Genomic DNA, 20,988 nt, shown 5'->3' on the forward strand with positions numbered 1-20,988 from the left:
CTATCGGCTTGTGGCTTCAGCAACTTCTGCTCTAGTGAAGCCAGTCTGGGCTGCCATGTCTTTCTGATGGGCCTCCCTGTAGGGTTTGGGTGGCATTTTGTCTTGCAAACTCTTATCTGAGAGATCCAAGGAAAGTTTTCGATTTTCAGTTTGTCCACCTTTTTCTTCTTGTAATGAATGACAACATCTAAAGCTCCTTACCTTTTGAAGCTGAAACCACGTGTCAACTCTGTGTTCTTGACAGAAATTGAGTTGATGGGAGTATATTTTGTTTGGAGTGGTTAATTAAGTTTACTGATATTTTATTTGGGATTTTTGAATCTATGTGTATAAGTGAGATAGGCTTGTAAATTTCCTTTCTCTTACTGTCTTTGTTTGCTTATGGTGTCAGGGTTTTATAAAATCACATAAAATGGATTGTCCCCTCTGGGCTGCTTTTTCTCTTCTCTCGAATTGTTTGTGTAAGGTTGGAATTAGTCCCTGAAAATTGTGTAGCATTTGTCTGGGCCCATTGCTATCTTTGTGGGAAAAATTTAAAATCTATGTCAATATCCTTTATGGTTATGGGACTACTTGGCTTGTTAATCCTTTTTGAGTAGGTTTAGTTAAATTACTGTTTTCTGGAAATGTTCGTGTAGTCTAAGTCATTGAATTTATGGGCATAAAATTATTCATTACATTTTCCTATTGATGTGTCTACTGTTTTCTCTTCTGGTGTCTTGTCCCTGTAGGAGGATTGTAATCGGGCTGGAGGTAGTTTTCTTTAGGAAACTTCTCTGGTAATTCAATATGTGATTAGGTCACAGCTGAGTTTTAGAAAAATGAATAAAAATGAATTTTTACTTCCTGCCACTCTCTGATCAGGGTCATCTGTTACCAACTCTAAGAGTTGTATTCGCCTCCAAATGTTTTCTGTCATTCTGTGGGATATGTTGGGCCTTAGCCTAGACTATGTGTGGGCCTATAGATTGAAAATGTCTTTAATAATTGGATCTTTTTGATATCTTAACATTTGATGAAGATCTCTGCAACCAATTTGGCTACATTCTGCATGAGGCAGTCCAATTCAGAGGCTGCATTTAGACACAGCCTGTGAATCCAAAGTAACATGAGCAAAGTTCTAGTCACGCCATAGTTTGTGGCTGCCAAAATGTGGACACGGAAGCAGTTATTTTAAAACTTGATAAGCAACACAGCATTTTGGAGGACTGTGGAATAAAATGAATACTTCTAGTTGCCCAACTGGAAAAGCATTTGCATGATTATTTACATCCTTATCATTGAATGCCCTTTATCTGATCATGGGATGTATGTTTTGGGTAAGAGTTCTCTTTAAAAGCATAATTTATATTTTAAGTGAGGTAATTTCTTCAAGATTTATGTTCTAGGGATTTTTCTATGTTTAGTATTGTATTCTGGTGGGATTTAGTAATCTTTTTGTTAAAAAATGAAGATATTTTAATTTTTATCCCCTTTAAAATATAATTTATACATAAATACAGACTATCTATCTATCTATCTACATATATTTAGATACATAGATGCCTTAATATAATATTCCTGTATTATATTTTTTGAGGGGGGGTATAATTTATACACAAGTTAAATTGGGAAGTTGGAAACTTCTTCAGTGTTCATGTAATGTTTAATTTAAATTATTTCCAACCACAGCCTAAGTCTCATGCTGCTATGGACAATCTGTGTTTCTTGGTATATGTTCCAACATTTTATTTAACAAAATAGAAATAGAAGAACAAATATAAAGGCACCAAATGTGAAGTATAGCTAGAAGGCTTTGACAGACATAACAGCAAAGCTACTTCATCTTTACAGCATTTGATTCAGCGACATTGTAACTCTGAAGATTTCATCTTTGAGCATTTAATTCTGTAATTTTAAGAACAACTCGATGCGACATGAAAAGGAGAAATGTCCAGTTCAATCCGCGCGCACACAAATCGAGAAGTATGAAGTGACATCCGCTCTAGCAAATTCGGTCTTGATCTGATTCTGATGATCTCAGAAGAACCTCTTCTTGATGCTCCAAACAACTTCCTCATTTTCTGGAACTTGAGAATATTAAGTTTCAGTCAGCTTGGAAAAAATGATTATTAACGATGAAAAAGTATATGCTCCATTGATAAAATATGGTATCTCGAGATCTTCAAGACCCACATTTATAAGCACAGCGAACCACATGAAAAGCTAAAATTGCCCTCAAACTAGCAGATAAAACAGAAACCTTAAACATTAGAAAATAAAAAGAACCTGTCAGATAATAAAAAAAAAGAACCCGACCAAAGCAAATAGTTTATTTTATACTCTTTTTACATAGATTCCTCAGAAAACCAAAGATAAGTGCTCATGATTTATGGGGAAGTTCAATCTCAGGGAAGCAAGCGTGAAAGCAAGAAAGAAAAGGAAGTCCAGTGTGGTGCATTGTGGAACTGCAGTGAAGGAGGCGTAGGGTGGTTAGGTCATGCAGAATGTCTCCAGAGAGGCTGGAGGCAAGAGTTGACCGCAGGGATATGGTCATTCATCTGACAGCTCTTTCCCATCTCCCCTTATCTTATTGGTCTAAACCAAGGAATTAATTCCTGTGAACTTTGAGGACTGCTGGGAAGGCTGGGGTTCCTCCTCGTCCACTGGTGATATGTATGGAGCATCCACTGACTTTTGCTACCCCTAGAAGACCTGTATCTTTGTTAAGGAATCTCCCAGCAGAAAGCGAGAGAAGTAGCAGAGGCCAGGGTTGGAGGATGGTGGCTGGAGAGAGAAGGCAGCATTTGGGATGATGCTTAAATTAGTTTTGTTATTAGTACACCTGTGAAAAGAGTATGTGTGTTTGCGTAAGTGACAAGTTTATGGCTATACATGGGTATATCTGACTCAGCTTATAAGTAAATGTAAACGTGGAGGGCAGATTGTTACTGTAGAAGAGCTTGTTACAGAGCCTACAGGAAGAATCCAGATCACGTCAAACTTAAGATGCCTTTAGATGCTTCATTGGGAGCAAAGGAGATTTCAGTATAAGGCCAAAGTTTCTGGATGGCACTGTGTTGGCAGAAACCTAGAAGGAGCGTAGCTGGCAGCTGGTCATATCGAGGTAAGGTCTTTGAGCAGAGCTGACCAGGAGGCTGACCTATGGCAGTAGCCTGAGAGTAACCAAAGAGAATGCAAACAGGTACGGGAACCATCCCACCTCTCTCCCCATGGGCTCAGTGACAGCTGAATAGGCACATTCCAATCTATTCTGTTTTCCACTCATTTCTGATGATTGGTTTCTTAACTAGGCATATATTCTTCTTCACCTTATCTGTAGGAATTTAAATCTTCTCAGCCTTAAAGAAATGGAAGAACTTTTGCAGGTGCATAGATCAACAAAACAAAGTCTCCATCAAGACCAACACACAGAGGTGCCAGAGTCTAGGAAAATCAGGAAGAGTAAATGATCGGTGTGGTATGATTTAAAAGACTGACCGAATCAAGAGATTCTCATTTCTCATCTACCTGATTTCTGTCATGTAAACCAGGGATGTTATTTGGAATTACTGTTGTAAATGGAAGGACCATTTGTATTCAGCACATTATTCATTTTAGGATGATTTTGGAAAATTTGTCATACTTTACGTCTGGGTGTCTGCTTTTCACTTTAAGAGGGTATGACCAACCAGGTGGATGGTGAGACTAAGTTTAGTCATAGTATGAGCAACGTAGCCTTCTTACATTCCATTTTTGAATGACCTCTTAAGGGTTTTTTTTCTGTATTTAGTATGTGTTAGATGATTTCTAGACCAACCATCACTATCATCTAAAAATGCTTCCTAATTGTTCATCTATAACATGCTGAGAATCTACTTCATCCTACTCAATTAAAGATCTGCTTATGGAAGATATTTAGAATATAATGTTGTTCCTGTGCTCACTGGTAAATTGAATGCAGCCTATCAAATAATTAAAAAAATGTAAATGAGACCCGTTTAACAAGAGTCAATGTTAAAATATTTGGGTGCAAATTTTTAGGTTATTTATTTATATTGTTGCAAAAATATTTTCTAAAGTCAAGAAAAAGATTTTCGTGGTTGAATATGGAGACCTTATCATCAGTTGTCTCCTTAACTGCGAGATGGAGAATTTAGAAGCAACCCTTGGGTCATGTAAATGAAGCACCATTTTCCAGAGGAAACATTTTAAGCGTCCTGACATTACCAAATTACTGACATTTCCATTTTGGACTTCAGAGAATACTTTTGGATTATGAGGCAATTATTTGTGGAAATAACAGGAGTTCATAGGAAGCATGGTGAAACTGAAAAGTACTCCCCAGTCCCTTTGCTCATTCAAACTTGTTCTGAGTAGATTTTCCCCTTCCCTTGAATGAAATATGGGTCATGTCCATGAATTGCCCATTTCCTCCCAGAAAATCAAAAGCTTTTTAGCCTCATTAGTAAGAGAAACAATTCTTTTTAAGTTCCATATAATAGCAAACTTTATACTATATCAAATTAAGGCTTCTCCCCTTCCCCAGCTTGGACCTATTCTGGTTGAGGGTCTGCAGTGGCAGGCAGGTGTAGAGAACAACTCTTTTATCATCTGTTTCTTCTGTCTGTACCCATCCCATTTGGCTGTCTTGTTCCTCCGTGGTTATGAGGGGGATGGAAGAGAGGGAATATTCAGGAAATCCCTTGGTCTGATATTGGGGTCCTCTGGTCTTAGTGGTTGTTTAAAGCTGATTTTTTTTTCTCAAAGGGGCACTTTTATGGGTCTCTTTGAAATTCATCCCATTGGCCACACCTGAGTAAACGTCCTCTGCCGTAGGCATTGAGTCTTCTGTCTTCCACCTGGCTAATTTTAATTTTTCCCTTTGCCTCAAGTCATATAAGTCCATCATCTTCATCCCCGCGAGAGTCATTTCACCTTTTCAAGCAGTCCTTTTGGCAATACTTAATATGGTTTAGCCTGTTCTCTCATCATGGCCAACATCTGATTTGTGCAAAGTGCATACACATTCTTGCCTTTACTCCTATATTCTCCCAATTTCCTTTCAATAAAACTTGCTTTCTTGACTACCATCAGCCACTTCAGCCAATTTCTCCCTTGTAGGCTTTTCTTTTTTCTTTTTCCCTTGAGTGATCGCATGATCAGTTTATTGGGTCCCTAGAGGAGAATGGCAATCTCCTTCCACCTGACACGAGGTGAGAGGAAAGCAGCTTCTTTCCTTCCCCTACTAAGGTAGTGGGAAGCAAATGCCATAGCATCTAACACCTTTCTCCAAAGATATTTTCTGTAATGGCCTCTCAAATCTCAAACTTTTTCTACCCTTAGTGGGTGGACTAAGGGTCACAAAATTGGCTTTAGCCAATGACCTCTTCTTTTGCATGTCAAAATTCATCCTGCTTACATGCATAAGTAATTCAACACTTCACTCAGGAAACTGGGGAAACCGGGACTCTCTGTGCTCAATGCTCTCTGATCTAGACCAGAAACTACAATAGAAATGCTCCATTTTTAACATACTAGGACATCAAGTAGACCCAGCCCAAGAAATTTATAGTCACATTCATGTTTTCTGCTTGTTATGTGAGGATTTAGGAAAAATTGTGTTAGGAAATATTTAAACACATTAACAGAACAAGAAACCAAATAGGTGCCCTAAGACTATATTTGTGTGTCTTACCCTGTCAACAATTCAGTTTACATATTTTAAAAGAATACTCAATAAAGAATGACTAAATAAAAGACTGGTTTTTAAAATCAGTTACATTTATTCTTGCACTAGCAAATATCTCTAGAACTCCAGTGTGGACCAGACACAATGCAAGGGATAGAAACAAACAGAAGTGAGAGAGGGCTTATCATTGTGGCCTGGGGTTAGGCAGGGATGCACAGGTAGGAAGAGGGAAACTTGTGAATATCTAGACAGAGAAAGACTGTAGAGTTCAATAGGACTCTGGAAAACAGAGAAAGGTTTGGTTTAGAGGTATATAGCCAGAGTAATCAAATGATGATCTTTGAGAGGAAAAGCTAAAAGCAACAAAATAAAATGTTTCCTTGCCTTTTCTTAGAGTGACCTACATAGGCAGGACCTAAGTGGAAAGCAGGTTGGAACTGATAGTGTGTTTTCCTTGGAAATAGCTAAGGGTAGATTCTTAAGCCACTCGCAGCATAAAAATGACTCCATATAACTTTTTCTATGTAATTTTTAGAATAAGAAAACTCACTTGAGTTCTAATTTAGAATTCCAAAAACTCTCTCCCTTGGCCCTGGCTGCAAAAGTGGGGCTGGTTATTGTTCATGGAAAGCTCACATTCCTGAGGAGTTGGGTTAATTAGATATACCTTGGAACTAGTAACTAGTTATACCTCAACATTTGTATGAGAGAAGGTGTCTTTCCGGGTCAGTCTGCCCTCAGTTTTTAGTTGAGGGAAATGTAGCCACTGCTTGGAGAGAGAACATCCAGGGCTGGTGGAACCATGGTGGCTTGTGTACATGGTGTACTTGGGTACCGTCTACATTAGAAGTTTATTGCTCTTTTGTCTCCCTAAACTCTCAGAGAATTTAAAATGGATCCCCCCCCCCCACAAATGAACATGTATAGGTTTTGTGTAAAGTTTCATGGGGCTTCTAGACCTCCTGAAGCCTATCTATGGACCTCCTTTTTCATACTACAAAAACAGAACATTCGGTATGTTCTCATGAAAGAAATCTTATATAACTATGTCCAAGGGAAAAGTATACTAAAATTGCAAAGGATAAGATTAAAAAAAAAAAAAAAAATATATATATATATATATATATATATATATGACTGACAGATAAAGCATGGAAAAATTAGAGTGGCTTCCAGAAAAAGGGATAGAGAGAAAAGATAGATCCATACAAGGTCAGTGTATCAATTTAAAAAAGATGCTATAGAGAAAAATTAATCTACCTAAAGATGGAGAATATACAATGAATGGAATAACTTCTTTAAAAAAATTGTGTCTCTAACAAGAAAAGTGAAGAACCAGAATTTAGTCACCTAGGAAGTACAGGAGACCTTATAAGAATAGCCATTCCCCATGGGTGAAAAAGGAAATAATTTTTAAAAACTGTAAGAATGCCAAATCTATAGGTCTGAATAATGGATTATTAAGGAAATGGCCATTATTCTTACAGAATCACAAATGATTATTTTTGAAAATGAATTCTTGAGGCCAGATGACCGAGATGTATGCAAAATAATTATATATTTTTTAATAAATATGTACATACCAAAAAAAGTCCATACCATTTTTATGTTCTCCAAGGGCCTAATTTTTCATTTATTAGTGCTTCCTCCTAAGAAACCCTTTGAGATATAATTGTCATTGGTACTGAAAATAGCTAAGCCCTGGCAGGACGTTACTGTGTACATTCTTCCTTTATACTGTGTAGCCCTAATGAATATGCAATGTGTTAGGTGGCATTGGAAAGAGGCTCTTGAACGAGTCACTGTCTAACTATGGATTTAAATACCTCAGATATAGTCAGGAGCAACATTAAAATGTGATCACCTTGGATGAGAAACATAAACAAATGTACCTAGCATCTCTCAAAGATAATTTCACTTTACCAAAATACAGATATTTAGGGTCGCGTGGGTGGCTGAGTCGGTTTAAGCGTCTGCCTTCCGCTCAGGTCTTGATCCCAATCGAGGCCCCACATTGGGCTCCTTGCTCAGCTGGGAACCTGCTTCTCCCTCTGCCCCTCCCCCTACTCGTGCTTTCTCTCTCAAATAAATAAATAAAATATTTAAAAAAATACAGGTATTTGTTAAAAGTTAAGTGTAACATTGAAATCTTGGAGTAATTCTGGAAGAGAACATTGGACAGGCACTTCTACTCTAAGTAATTCATCCCATTGGTGTGGATAGTTGCAGGATCTGGACATTTTCGGGAAATATTTCCACACTAAATACTTTACATTAAACATATTTCCACACTAAACAGTCACCTGGCGAGGAAGTGGTAGTAGTTTTTATTAAGCCATATTCTTTGGTGTATCTAGATGGTGCAGTCTGTGGGGAAGAAATATTGCAGAGAAGGCAACAACAGGACTGATACTAAATGGGGATAAACGTGGTAATAAATCTGATATGGATTAACACTTTACCTATGATGCGGACAAAATGAACAAATACGTTCCTGGTCTGAAAAGATCTAGTCATACTTCTGAAAATTCCTAAGTACCAGAATTTGGTGTTTAAAGCAACATATCTTAGGATTTGTCCAACAAGATGAGATAGAGTATGAATATTTATCTCTAGTGCCAACTGTCCACACTGAAACTAGAAACATCTGTCAAATGATTTTCATTCTACTTTTTAATGCTATTTTTCCCCCCTGTTTTATTTTTTTCCAAACACAGTGTGACAGAATGTCAATAGGAAAATCCTTGCTATAACACCAAGAACACTGGGCTTCCTGAAGTGGCTCTAGGTCTTGGAATAAACTATTTTTGGATTCAGATACCATGATTGGGGAGTTCCAGGCAGTAATTTTTCTCCAAACATCCATAACTATCTCCATAAATTTTTATGGTTGTGACATAGGACCTTGAAATAAATATATTTACTAAGAAAATTATTACACTTGAACACTTGGTAAATTGAAGTATTTCTTTTATTTAAACTTTGGCACAGCTATCAAAAGGAAATAATGACTCTCAATACCTAGAAAAAAGATGTTTGATAATCAATTTATATTTAATATAAAATGCTTACCACTCCAGATAGCATTTGAACATACTATTTTTTTAAAAATCTTGACATGTTAAGTAAACTTTGTTGAATTTAAAAACATGCAGTGGTGTGATTAGACTGTTCCACATTTTTCTTGAGCTGAAGCAATGCTTACCCAATTATCTCTGAAATTAATCTAAATGATATTGAAAGAACCATTTAGTTTAAGTTGAAATGCTACTTGACAAACATAAAAAGTGAAGAAAACCTAGTATATCCTAATTGGCAAATAAGCTTTAAAAAAACAAAAAACAAAAAACTTTTGCTTTAGGGAAGTAGAGAACCAGAACAAACCGCACAGAATTCCAGTAAAAGCAAAAAGCAAAATGTAGTTCTTCCAGGGAACATGAGAACTGGATTGCTCACTGCATAATGGACATCGCCGCTCTTTTCTCTCTCGTGTTTTCAGGCAGTGATTGTCCTGATAAAGGCTTAAAAATATGGTAGCTGTGGAGTCTTAAAGTTGTACAAGAGTCAGCATATTAATAGAAGATTCTGCAAGTCAGTGTTGGACCCACTGATGCGAAGGGGCAACTCGAGCTTCAGGCTACCTTGTTGCTGATTCTGATCCTTCAGGAATGAAAATGGTGGCTTTTAAACCCTCTTGCAGGTAAGCATCTACATAGTTTCCTGCATATATGAATCAGATCTGCTCTGAATGCCCCTCAAAGCAAAGAATGTTCTTTTCTTTATAACTACGAGTATTTTTTTTTCTATTTTAAGGAGAAGGATTACTGAGAAAGATTATAAAAAATTGAAAATTATTGTCAGGGAGTTATTTTTGTACTTTAGGAGTAACAGGAGGTGGTTAATTCTGCACATTTATCTTGAAATTTTACACCAGCTTTGCCCTGGGCAAGTTTGCAAATCTTTTCTGCCATTGGGTCCGACTGAGGAACTTCTGTTTGTGGAATCATGTGTGTGGTAATGGGTCCTTTGGGTCACCCTGGCAACCGCAGTCCCCCCAATCCAGGCCACACTCGTGTTTTGCCAGTGAGAGGGACAAAATGGAGGATCTCAACCTGATGCTGAGAAGGAAGAAAGAAAACGGAGAGAAATTTGAAATCGATTGAGCTGATTGTACCCCTCTCCAAAAGGACTTCTGTTAGAACACGGATGATCTTATCAGAAATGGAGTAGTTGTTCCCTATTCCAGAAATAGAATAATAGAATGTTGTGCTGTGGTGGTTTTGTGATGAGAGGTAAAATTGAGAAATGCAGGTGTGAAATGTTCAGAGTAAACAGGATATCCAGCTTCGGAATCCTAATTATCCTTATTTATCCCAGTTAAGGAACTGTTGTCCAGGAGTAGCACGAGTGATTTCTCCCAGAAAAGTACTGTGAAAAATGCCTTAAAAAAGAATTCTCAATGTTGCATGCCCCCTCCCATGATATCTGTCCTCTTGCCTGATATGCATCTGTTTTCTTTCTCTTTTTCACTTGGTCAGTGAAGCAATCATTACCTGAAGGACAGCATTTTGAAGTTTAAGGGAAAAACCTGAAAACATATACAGAAATTAAATAATTTTCTTTTTCTTGATAATAGGGACAAAGGCGACATACGTTTCTGTGCTGAGAGAGCATAGTTCTACCTTCCATGTTCATGTTTTGCCTTGTTAATACAAAATAGCACTCCCTGGAGGACCTATCCCTAATTCAGAGTTCGTTAATCACTGAGCACGAGCCACTCTTTCAGTCTAAGGATGAAAGACAGCGGGTATTCCTGATTTTACACAGAGAAGGCCATCTTTTGTAGATTCTAAAAGATCCCTTGTGTCCAAAAGGAAAAAAAGAAGAAGAAGAAACTCTGGGAGTCTGTGAGTCTCGTCAAACAGCAGTCTAAAAATCTATGTCAGCATTAGAGGTTCAGGCATATGCCATCAGAATTAGAGCTGCTGGTCAAATGTTTATTTACAAAGAGAACAACCTGAAGTATTTGTATATGCCTGATGTAGGCTCTGGTCCTTGCATTAGCAGAAGGGCCAGCAGTATTCTGTCATCAGGGTATTTGAAAACACTTGGGATCTGTTGCGATGTTGAGTCATATTTCAACATTACGGATATGGCCAGTAATGTCAATGATAACACACGGAGTTTGAAAAGGTTGGATTTCAGTGACTTTTGTTCTGGTTGAAATGCCAGAAAGCGGTACCTTCTGCCATGCCCGCCCACGACCCCCCCCCCCCACCCCGTCCCACATGAAACTGATTTAAGCTTTGTTGGTGAAGGTGTATGCGGAGACTGGAATCCAGTGCCCACCCAGTCACATCTTCCTGTTCTCCCGTCGTCCTCCGCCTTGCAGTCTTGGTTAGTGCTGAGAAATGATAAAAGAAAACTAGGACAAAGAAGGATTTGGAAAGATAAGAGGAAAGGGGCAGAAGAGGACATAACAGGGGAGAAGTGAGGAGGGGAATTCAGACTGATGATACCTCCACAACCTCATTCTTAACCACCCACCACCCCAGAAAATACCAGTCAGATTGAAAGAGTCAGGGAAATGACAACACAAAACCAAATAAATTGAAAACAAACAAACAAACAAAAAAACTCAGAAAGGTCACAGAATGCTGTGTGGCTTATGTGTATTAGGAGTGACCTGAATTTTGGTTTCTGTTCAAGTCAGAAAAGCTCCTATAACCCACAATTCTTTACATAAAATTCCTTGGCAGTTGCCACTGCAAATCTTCTGGTCTTTTCCTGTCTCTGAGAAACAATACTATAAATGCAACTGCTGTCAATCATGGAAGCCTGCCTCAAGGTTATGCCAGGTCAGATCTGGAAGCCCAAGGATCAGTGAGTGAGGTGTTGATGGCAGGGTGGGTGGCAAATGCGAATGGAAAGAGCTTGAAATTTACAAGCTGCTGTCACAGGACGATTAGGGCAAGACGGAGGCCTAAATTTGAAAGAGCCAAGTCAGAATGCAGGAGGATTAGGAAGTGGAGGACTAAGGGAAAAAAATGTGTCATGGTTTTATTACAGAAAGCCTCACAAATTTAAGCACTCCGCTAGGAGGGATTTAAATGTACAGCAGACCAGTTGTTCCTTCCAACATGACCAAATAATATTCCATCTTCCACCGAGTTTCTCCTTTCTTGCATGCCCTCTGCCCCTTCCGTAGGCAGGGGTTACAGAGTGTCTGGATCGTCCCAACAGTTCCTCATTGGCTGTTTGGAATTAAAATTCCTGTTCTTCACAACAAATGGCATATTATTAAAAAGCCTGGCAGTTATGTCACCCTAAATACATACCTTTGATGGGGACAAGTGAACGAGGATGTAAACAAAAGAAGAGAAAGGACAAGTGAGGCAGCGACGTCTTGCAACCTTTCCGCTCTCTTTCTCCGTCCTCCCACAGCCCTTCCTGGCTCCCTCAGGACTGCTCAGAACGCCCAGCAAATCATCAGCAGCTGAAAACCCTCTTCTCACAACCTGTTTCCAAGTTTTCAGCATATTTTGACAAATTAATGTTGGTATTGAATTCTCTTAACAAACTTTACCTGAGTAAGATGATTCTTACGCGCTCTGATTTACAAAATATAAGCACTGACTCTCTTTTCAAATAGGGAAAGATATTTTTAGTAATTCAAAGACGAGGTATTTATCATCTCTCTTTCTTCTCCAGGAAACAGCCATCAGGGTTATGCAATGGCAGTTGAGAATGGGTGTGTATAATTGATGTAGTTTGATACTTCTATTTTTAGTACAGAATACACCTCAACAAAATGTCTTAATGTTCAGTAACTTCATGGCAGAATTGTCAACCAGATTGTTTCCTATCCAGCTACTACAGTACCTCTCTTTCAGAAAAGATTTGAAGGCATCAAAGATTCAATTTATATAACTAAACCTAATCAGTCTTCCTTTGGTACTGAAACAGATAAAATAACATTGACAGGAGAATGGAAAAGTCTAAAATCTATATAAAACATCATTGATAGCTTTTCTTTAGTCTCATATAGATAACCTTATGATCAATCTATTTGAAGTACGCAACAGATCCTTTCTTTCCTGTTACTGAAATTAAATGGGACCATGAAAAGAGAAAGTCTAGAAAAACTGATGAATTTTTTAGGTTTACTGAACAAATATCAGTGACCACAATGGCTGCAGGGATCCCACACTGAGGAAACAGAAGTAGCTCCTAAAGTCGAACATTCTCTTGAGTCGCCCCACAAATGTCATTCACATAGTAATAAAATGTTTTAAGTCTGTGGAGTCCTGTGAATTCTGAGCATGAGGCTTTTTTTTTTTTTCCTGGAACAGAAGGAAATTATAGCCTGTTGTGATGGTTCCTGCAAAACAGTCTCACAGATCTTTCTTCTGCGTTCTCTTCCCTCGGCTTCTGTGACTACATATTCTGTGACTTTTCCAGCTGCCTTTCTGGCAGTGGCTTCTCAGCATCATTTCTGAGTTCCCTGTCTCTCAGTGGCCCTTATATGGTCGTGCTGGCTGTTTTCGGCTTCAGGTCCTCCTCCCCTGTCAGTTCCTCTGTGCTCTTGGGTGTGTTCACTCACACTTGGGTTTCCATATGCAGCCTGGGAATTCACACATCAGTGTCCGTAGTGCAGCTCTCGCTCCTGATGATTGGATGTGACCGTCTCCTGGACCATCCTGCCCAGAACGCCCAGGGCCACTTAGAGTGGGTGTGCCACTCGCGGAACTCAGGAGCCCCGGGCCCTCCACTTGCTGGGTCCGTGTTCCCTGTCTTCAGATGGCGCTAGCACTCATCCTGTGGCCGAGGGACAGAGCAGAGTCATCCCAATTCCGCCTTCCCTCTCCGTGCCTGCAGTCAATTAATTACCAGTTTCTCTCAGTTCTCTCCGTCTCACATCACACCATTCCACCTGCTCCCCCCATCACCATCACTCCTTATTTAGGTGCTATTAGCTTTCTTATGGACTCGTGCAAAAATGTCCTAATGGATCTTCCTGCCTCAGGTCTTGATTCCCTCCAATCCATTTTTCAATCCCCCTTAGAGTGATTTTCTGAAATGTGAATCTGGCCTTATCATTTCTCTGTTGAAACTCTTTAATGGCTCCCCAATGCCTTCAGGTTAAGTCCAGTTTCCTTAATGGCCCTTTGTGATCTGACCCCTGACTGCGTCTCCAGTCCCCTCTCTCCTCCTCTTACTATGTTTGTGCTCTTTGCTGAGCCTTGTGGAATTTCTAATTTCAGCTCCTCAAATGGAACATGCTTTTTTACCCCCTCTGGGTTTTGCTCATGTTGCTCCCTTTTCTTTTCTTCTGGAAGGCTCTTTCGTGTGGTTAGTTAAGAACACAGGCTCTGAAAGGAGACTGCCTGGATTGGAATCCTGGCTCCCTGTTTCCCAGTCCTTGGCTCTCCTGGACCTTGATGGTGATGATGATGAGGACAGTGATGTCAGTGACTGTATCTCCTTTTCAGGGGTTTTACGAAGATTAAATGAGGGGGAGCCAAAACCATAGGTGGGTTCAAGTAAATACTCAGTAAATGTTAGTGGTCTATTACTTCTCACCTGATCAGATAATGTCTAAGAATGCTTGCCTGGGCCTCCTCATCAGAGTAGATAGACTTTGTGTTTCCACAGTACCTGCATACCCTTGTGGGGGCCGCTGTCACACACGCTTTGGTCCCTGCTGCTCTCTTCACCTCTCTCCCCTGACTGGTTACATATTTCTTGAGGTCAGAATTTTATTTCGGTCACCAAGGCTCTAAAACCGCGTGTGGCTGGTAGTAAGTGCTCAACAGGCAACTCGATTTCCACATAGAAAATCTTTGCTTTTTAAGAACTAAGATTTCAGGAAAAAGAGGAGATTTGATGCCTGTGTTTTACATGTCCTATCATGGCAATGTATTTTAAGGAAGTACTTATATTTAACTGGGACGTCATGTTGAACTAAGGAGATGTATAGCTGGTTGGACTTCTCTCCTGTAAACAACAAAAACCAATAAGGAGACAATTATAAATCGCTTCCCTAGGAAAATCAAAGTCTACCTGAGGTTATTGCTGTGTGACTAGTGTCATCAAGGGTTTCCACCCCTCCAACGGTCTTAATAGGCAAGAGAAACGGAAAGAGGAAAAGATAATGCACTTTTAAAAATCGGAGTGTGCGGGGCGCCTGGGTGGCTCAGTGGGTTAAGCCGCTGCCTTCGGCTCAGGTCATGATCTCAGTGTCCTGGGATTGAGTCCCGCAATGGGCTCTCTGCTCAGCAGCGAGCCTGCTTCCTCTCTCTCTCTCTGCCTGCCTCTCAGTCTACTTGTGATCTCTCTCTGTCAAATAAATAAATAAAATCTTTAAAAAAAAAAACAAAACTCAGTGTGCTATAAAGACCCTGGGCTGAATTAGGGGAAAGGAGTTGGTTGGGAGGGACCAGGAAAAGCCTCTCCAAAATAAGTCAGATTCCTCTTCTTTTTTTTTTTTTTTTTTTAAAGATTTTATTTATTTATTTGACAGAGAGATCACAAGTAGGCAGAGAGGCAGGCAGAGAGAGAGGGAAGCAGGCTCCCTGCTGAGCAGAGAGCCCGATGCGGGACTCGATCCCAGGACCCTGAGATCATGACCTGAGCCAAAGGCAGCGGCTTAACCCACTGAGCCACCCAGGCACCCTCAGATTCCTCTTCTTGTTCTCTCTGGCTTTTCTCGAGACCAGTGTGTGAGCTTGGTCATTCTATCGGTCTCCATTCCTGTTTCCATTTGTCTTCCTGCGCTTGCCGCTGCTAATCCTCCTGCTGACATCTGTCCTCTTGGTGAGTTTTAAAAGCTATTGGTTGGAAGGTGGTAGACGCAAGATCATTTCTACTATGGATCTACTCTAAACCTGTAAGAAAAAAAATGTTCCTGGAAATGACATATATAATTCCTTACTTTTTTTTTCCTGTCTGGATCCAAGTCAGGAAGAACATGTCTAGAAACCAGTAACACTAGTTTTGTATGGAATTGAACAAAGTTATTTTTAATGGAAGAGATAATACCAAGAGAAATTTTTACCATGAGTAGAGGGGCAAAAAGAGGAGGCATTTTAAAGGTATAATTAATTCATCTTCCCTTTATCAATCACTTTTAATATCTTTGGTGCATGGACTCTCATTATCAGAAGGGCCTCTGTTTTATGGAAGGGGAAATGTATCAAGTTTGGTTATTAGAAATAATGTAAGTGACTAGTAAATTTGGGGAAAGTGAACAGGTTAAGCTGAGGCTAATAGAGAAACACAAAGCAAAGACAAGACAACAAATATCGGTCATCTTGTGGCCGCGGTTGGGCGCAAGCTTAGTGACCACGGAGAGAGTCAAGATCTTGGTGAAGCATTAACTGTACCTGCATCACTTCTGGTTACAGATCTTCCTCAACTTACGGTGGGGTTATGGCCCAATAAACCTATCATCAATTGAAAATATTGTGTCAAAAATACATTTGATACACCTATACACCTAACCTACTGTATATTAATCTACCGAGTATCATAGCTTAGTCTTGCTTATCATAAATGTGTTCAGAACACTTCCATTAGCCTACAGTTGGGTAAAGTCATCAAAAATAATTTTAACAAGAAATTATTGAATATTCCACATAATTTATTGAGCACTGTACTTAAAGTGAAAAACAGAATGTCTGTGTGCGTACAGAATACTTGTAAGTATATTGGTTGCTAACCCTCGTGATCATGTGACATAACGGAAGGTGTGGCTTACTGTTGTCAGGGAGGGAATCGTACTGCATATTGCTAGCCTGAGAAAATACCAAAATTCAAAGTACAATTTCCACTGAATGAGTATTGCTTTTATACTGTAAAGTTAAAATTTTTAAGTTGAGCCATAGTAAGTCAAGGACCATCTCTACTTTAGAGTGATTCCTCGTAACTGTTCTCTTTTTACTTTTTCATTTTTTTAAAAAAGATTTTATTTATTCATTTGACAGAGAGAGAGAGATCACAAGTAGGCCGAGAGGCAGGCAGAGAAAGGGAGGGAAGCAGGCTCCCCGCTGAGCAGAGAGCCCGATGCGGGGCTTGATCCCAGGACCCTGGGATCATGACCTGATCCAAAGGCAGAGGCCCAGGCCACTGAGCCACCCAGGTGCCCCAACTTTTTCATTTTTTAAAACTGTAAGTATGAAGAAAAGAAGAGTAAAATGGCCATCTATATTTAAGAAGTTAGGGCCCTGGCAAGAAAGGGATGGCAGGCTCAAACAGGAGAATTTGAAGAGAGTTTGAGAAAGGGACTGTTCATGAAGGTGTGGGCAGGGTTTGGGGACCCACCAAGGGACAGTGTAGACTTGGGGAGCTACTAATAATGGGGTTTGTTATCTTCACAGGCCTCGAGACATGAGCGTAAGTACTGTTTATTTAAACCTAGAGAGGCTGCCTGTGAGGAGTGGCAGGGAGGGAGCCAGGGTCATACACGCTCCATCTTCTTTTCCCTCCAGCTCTCCTGCCATTGTTTCTATTGGCCAAACCCAACAGGAAGTCAGAGGTCACAGGAGTCCACTAACGTGATTCACAGAGGTTAGCCTCCTAGAGAGTATGGTAGGGTAAAGGATATATGTGCAGGACAGAGAAGATATTCAGCACAGTACAGGTAAGAGGAAGAACTCCTATCGAGGGGTGGAGAAACATAGGGTCTAGCTTGTTTTTCAAGCTTTAGGTTGCAATCCATCAGTCAGCTGTAAAAACAGTTTAGCAGAGGGTGACCAGCATTTTAAAAGAAAAACAGAATGGAAAATATTAGGGTGAATCTGATGCAGCAAGGGTGTGTGATTGTGTGCACACCCATGGGCCCAAGTTCACACTGGCTGGACGTATATTTCTTACTGTTGGTCATAGTGAAGAGGATATTAGCCTGATTCAGAAAGGGCAAAGAATTCGAATAGGCATTCCTCCAAAGAAGATCTACAAATGGCCAACGAGCACATAAAAATATGCCCAACATCATTATTTATTAGGGGACTGCAAATCTAGCACCCATTAGGATAGTTACTGTTAAAAAACCCCCACAAAAAACAAAAAAACAAAAAACCAAAACAAAACAAATAGAAAAGAATGATCAGTAAGGATGTGGAAAAATTGGTGATGCTTGTGCTCCATCGGCAAGAATGTAAAATGGTGTTGCCCCTATGGAAAACTCCTAAAGAACTCAAACAGAATTTCCATACGATCCAGATATTCCATTTCTGAGTATATATCCAAAGGAATTGAAAGCAGGACCTTGAAGAGATAGTTGTGCACCCACATACATAGCAGTGTTGTTCACAACAGCCAGGAGGTGAAAACAATCCAGGTGTCCACTGACTGATAAATGAGAAAATAATATGTGGTATATAAATAGAACAGATTATTATTCAGCCATGAAAAAAAGAGGAAGAAATTCTGACAGAGGCTACAACACGGTTGGACCTGGTGGACGTTTTGTTAAGTGAAATAATCCAGTTCTCAAAAGACAGATTCTGTATGATTCTACCTTAAATGAGGTATGTGGGATAGTCACATCCATGGAGACAGGACGTGGAATGGTGGATGCCAGGGACAGAGAAGAAGGGGGATGGGGAGTTGTTGTGAAATGGGTATAGTGGGGCACCTGGGTGGCTCAGTGGGTTAAGCCTCTGCCTTCAACTCATGTCATGATCCCAGGGTCCTGGGATCTAGCCCCGCATCGGGCTCTCTGCTCAGCAGGGAGCCTGCTTCCCCTTCTCTCTGCCTGCCTCTCTGCCTACTTGTGATCTCTGTCTGTCAAATAAGTAATTAAAATCTTTAAAAAAGATAAAATAAAATGGGCATAGAATTTTAGTCTTAAAAGATGAAAAGGGTTCTGGATATGGATCGTGCACTGAGCTCTGCACTCATGGTGTTAGAGGCTGAATTAGGTCCTCCTTCCCCCAGTTATATGTTGAAGTCCTAACTCCCCAAGGTCTTCAGAATGTGACTGTATTTGGAGATGGGCTTTAAAGCAGTAATTAAGTTAAAACAAAACCCTTAGAGTAGCTTTAATCCAAACTGACTGGTATCCTTACCAGGAAATTTGGACACAGAAAGATTTTGGAAATGTGTGTGCATGAAAAGAGACCAAGTGAGGAAGAAAGTGACCAGAAAGTGTTCATCTGCAAGCCAACAGGAGAGGCTTCAGGAGAAATCATATTGGACACCTTGAACTTGGACTTCCCAACTTCCACAGCTGTGAGAAAATAACATTTCTGGTGTTCAAGACATTCGGTCTGTGGTATTTGTTATGGCAGCCCTAGAAAACTAATACAGATGGTAAATTTTATGTTATATGTATTTTTATCACAATTTAAAAAAATGTGGAGAACAATGGTCTAGCTGGCTCTATCTTGGAAGAAATCTGGAGAGAAGTTTGTGAAGCAATAAATGATGAGATTGCCAAGAAAATAATTTGTATTCTGTGAAAAGAGATTTGACTGGGACTGTGTGTTGAGATACATGTTTAGAACTGTAGACCTGTTTTCCAAATTTGAGGTCAGCATAGCTATAAACTAAATGTTGGTGGGTTTTTCTTGTCGGGTTCAATATAATCCTAGCTTGGAAGGAAGCTCTTGAGGAAGCAGTCTGGGTTCTTGAAACTTCCCCAGTAGTACAAGTATCAAACAATCATGAAATTATTAAGTTTATTAATAACTTTGCTGTGCTTAGCATAGCGTTGGAAGGATATTGATCATATAAGTTAAATATTATTCCCAACTTTTTTTTTTTTTTTACAAGTTGCCAGTGGCACTTTATGTTTTCTTTTCAACATCCTGTCATGCAGTTTTCTTGGACTTTGGGCCTGGATGCCACAGAGCCCGACATTGGCATGGGCCATGCAAAGACTGGCTACACGTTGAAGCTCTCCTCTTCCGTAATGACTCTGGCTTTCTTGTTCTTATAGACATTCCCTCTGGGCATGACTAGTCCTGTCAGCTGGGTAGCAAACTCGGGTTCTTTAGCAGAGTTGCCTTGCTTCTTGGGGGCTGAGGGCTTCCCGGGGTAGAGGGCGAGCTTGGAGCAGTACTGTAGGCATGGCACGTTGGCTTGCAAGGACTCTGTGGACTTGTTCCACCTTCTTGGATCCACCAAGATCCCCATGGCCCCTGCTGCCATCTTGTGAATGCCAGCCACCTGTAATTCTAAAAAGTTGAAGCCCTTGCCACACACTTGGGTGTGATACCTCACTGTGGGGCCCCTCACAATGGGCCTGGTGGGTCCACTTGGCTGTGAGGCGTGCCTGGGTTTGCGAGACCCTGTGTCTGTGACTCTTCTGTGCCGGCTGGTTGAACCACGTGGCTACATGCTGCTGCCACTCCTCATGGAAGTGGGGCTTCAGGATCATGCCGTTTGGGCTGGGTGCCATGGCTGCTGCCTACAGATCTCCTCCATGGGAGACTGGCCAATGGAAAGAACTGGTGCCACCAAGTATCCTGAGATGGTCTATTCCCATTTCACAGTTAAGGAAATCAAGAATCAAAGATGTTAAGTTGTTTACATACCTAAACCTCATAACACACATAATTCACATGTAACTGTGTCTGAAGCAAGGAAAAAAACATGTATAGTTTCAAACTTTACCTGGCACATATCTGAGAGAGCTATGTAAAAGGAAACAATCATGTGGTAAAGGCTTTTTAAATAATAGGAAGAAAATATTTTCTGAGCCACACATATTGGAAGCCTTTCTATTCCTGCGGGAAGTGGGGAGATCCATAAAACCTTTGAAACTTGCTTGTGGTTAGGCTTTTGGGTTTGTTCACAGCAATCTTTGAAATCAACTTTATTGAAGTATAATTGATATAGGAAAAGCACATGCATTTTGTGTGTAGAGTTTGTTGACTTTTGACAACTGTATACACCAATAATCCATTAACAAAATCAAGAAAAGAACTCCATCACTCCCCAAGTTTCCCAAAGCCCCTTGTCAGTTAGCCAATCTGCTGCACGCTCCTGTCTTCCCTTCCCCCTCCTCCTCCCTACTCCTCTACCCCTACTATCCCTGTTTCAGGAAAGTACTGACTTGTTTTCTATTACTGTAACTGAGATATCCCTCCACCCCTGGCACTTCGTATAAATGAGATTTTACACTATCTAGTGTTTTGTTTATCTTTTTCGTCCTGGCTTCTTTCAGTCAGCAAAATGCTTTTGAGATTCCTTCATGATGTCTATGTATCAATACTTTATTCCTTTTTATTTTTTTAATTTCTGGGTAGTGTTTCATTGTATGAATATATCACGATTGGTTATCCATTTACCTATGGAAGGTCATGTGAGTT

General features: G+C 40.1%; 1 pseudogene; it reads right to left on the bottom strand.

Moving 5' to 3' along the window:
- Positions 1 to 20,075, bottom strand: LOC123939234 (annotated as a pseudogene).
- Between the last annotated feature and the right edge of the window lie 913 nt (positions 20,076 to 20,988).

This window comes from Meles meles, chromosome 3, assembly GCF_922984935.1.
Source record: "Meles meles chromosome 3, mMelMel3.1 paternal haplotype, whole genome shotgun sequence".
In the NCBI taxonomy this organism is placed as follows: Eukaryota; Metazoa; Chordata; class Mammalia; order Carnivora; family Mustelidae; genus Meles; species Meles meles.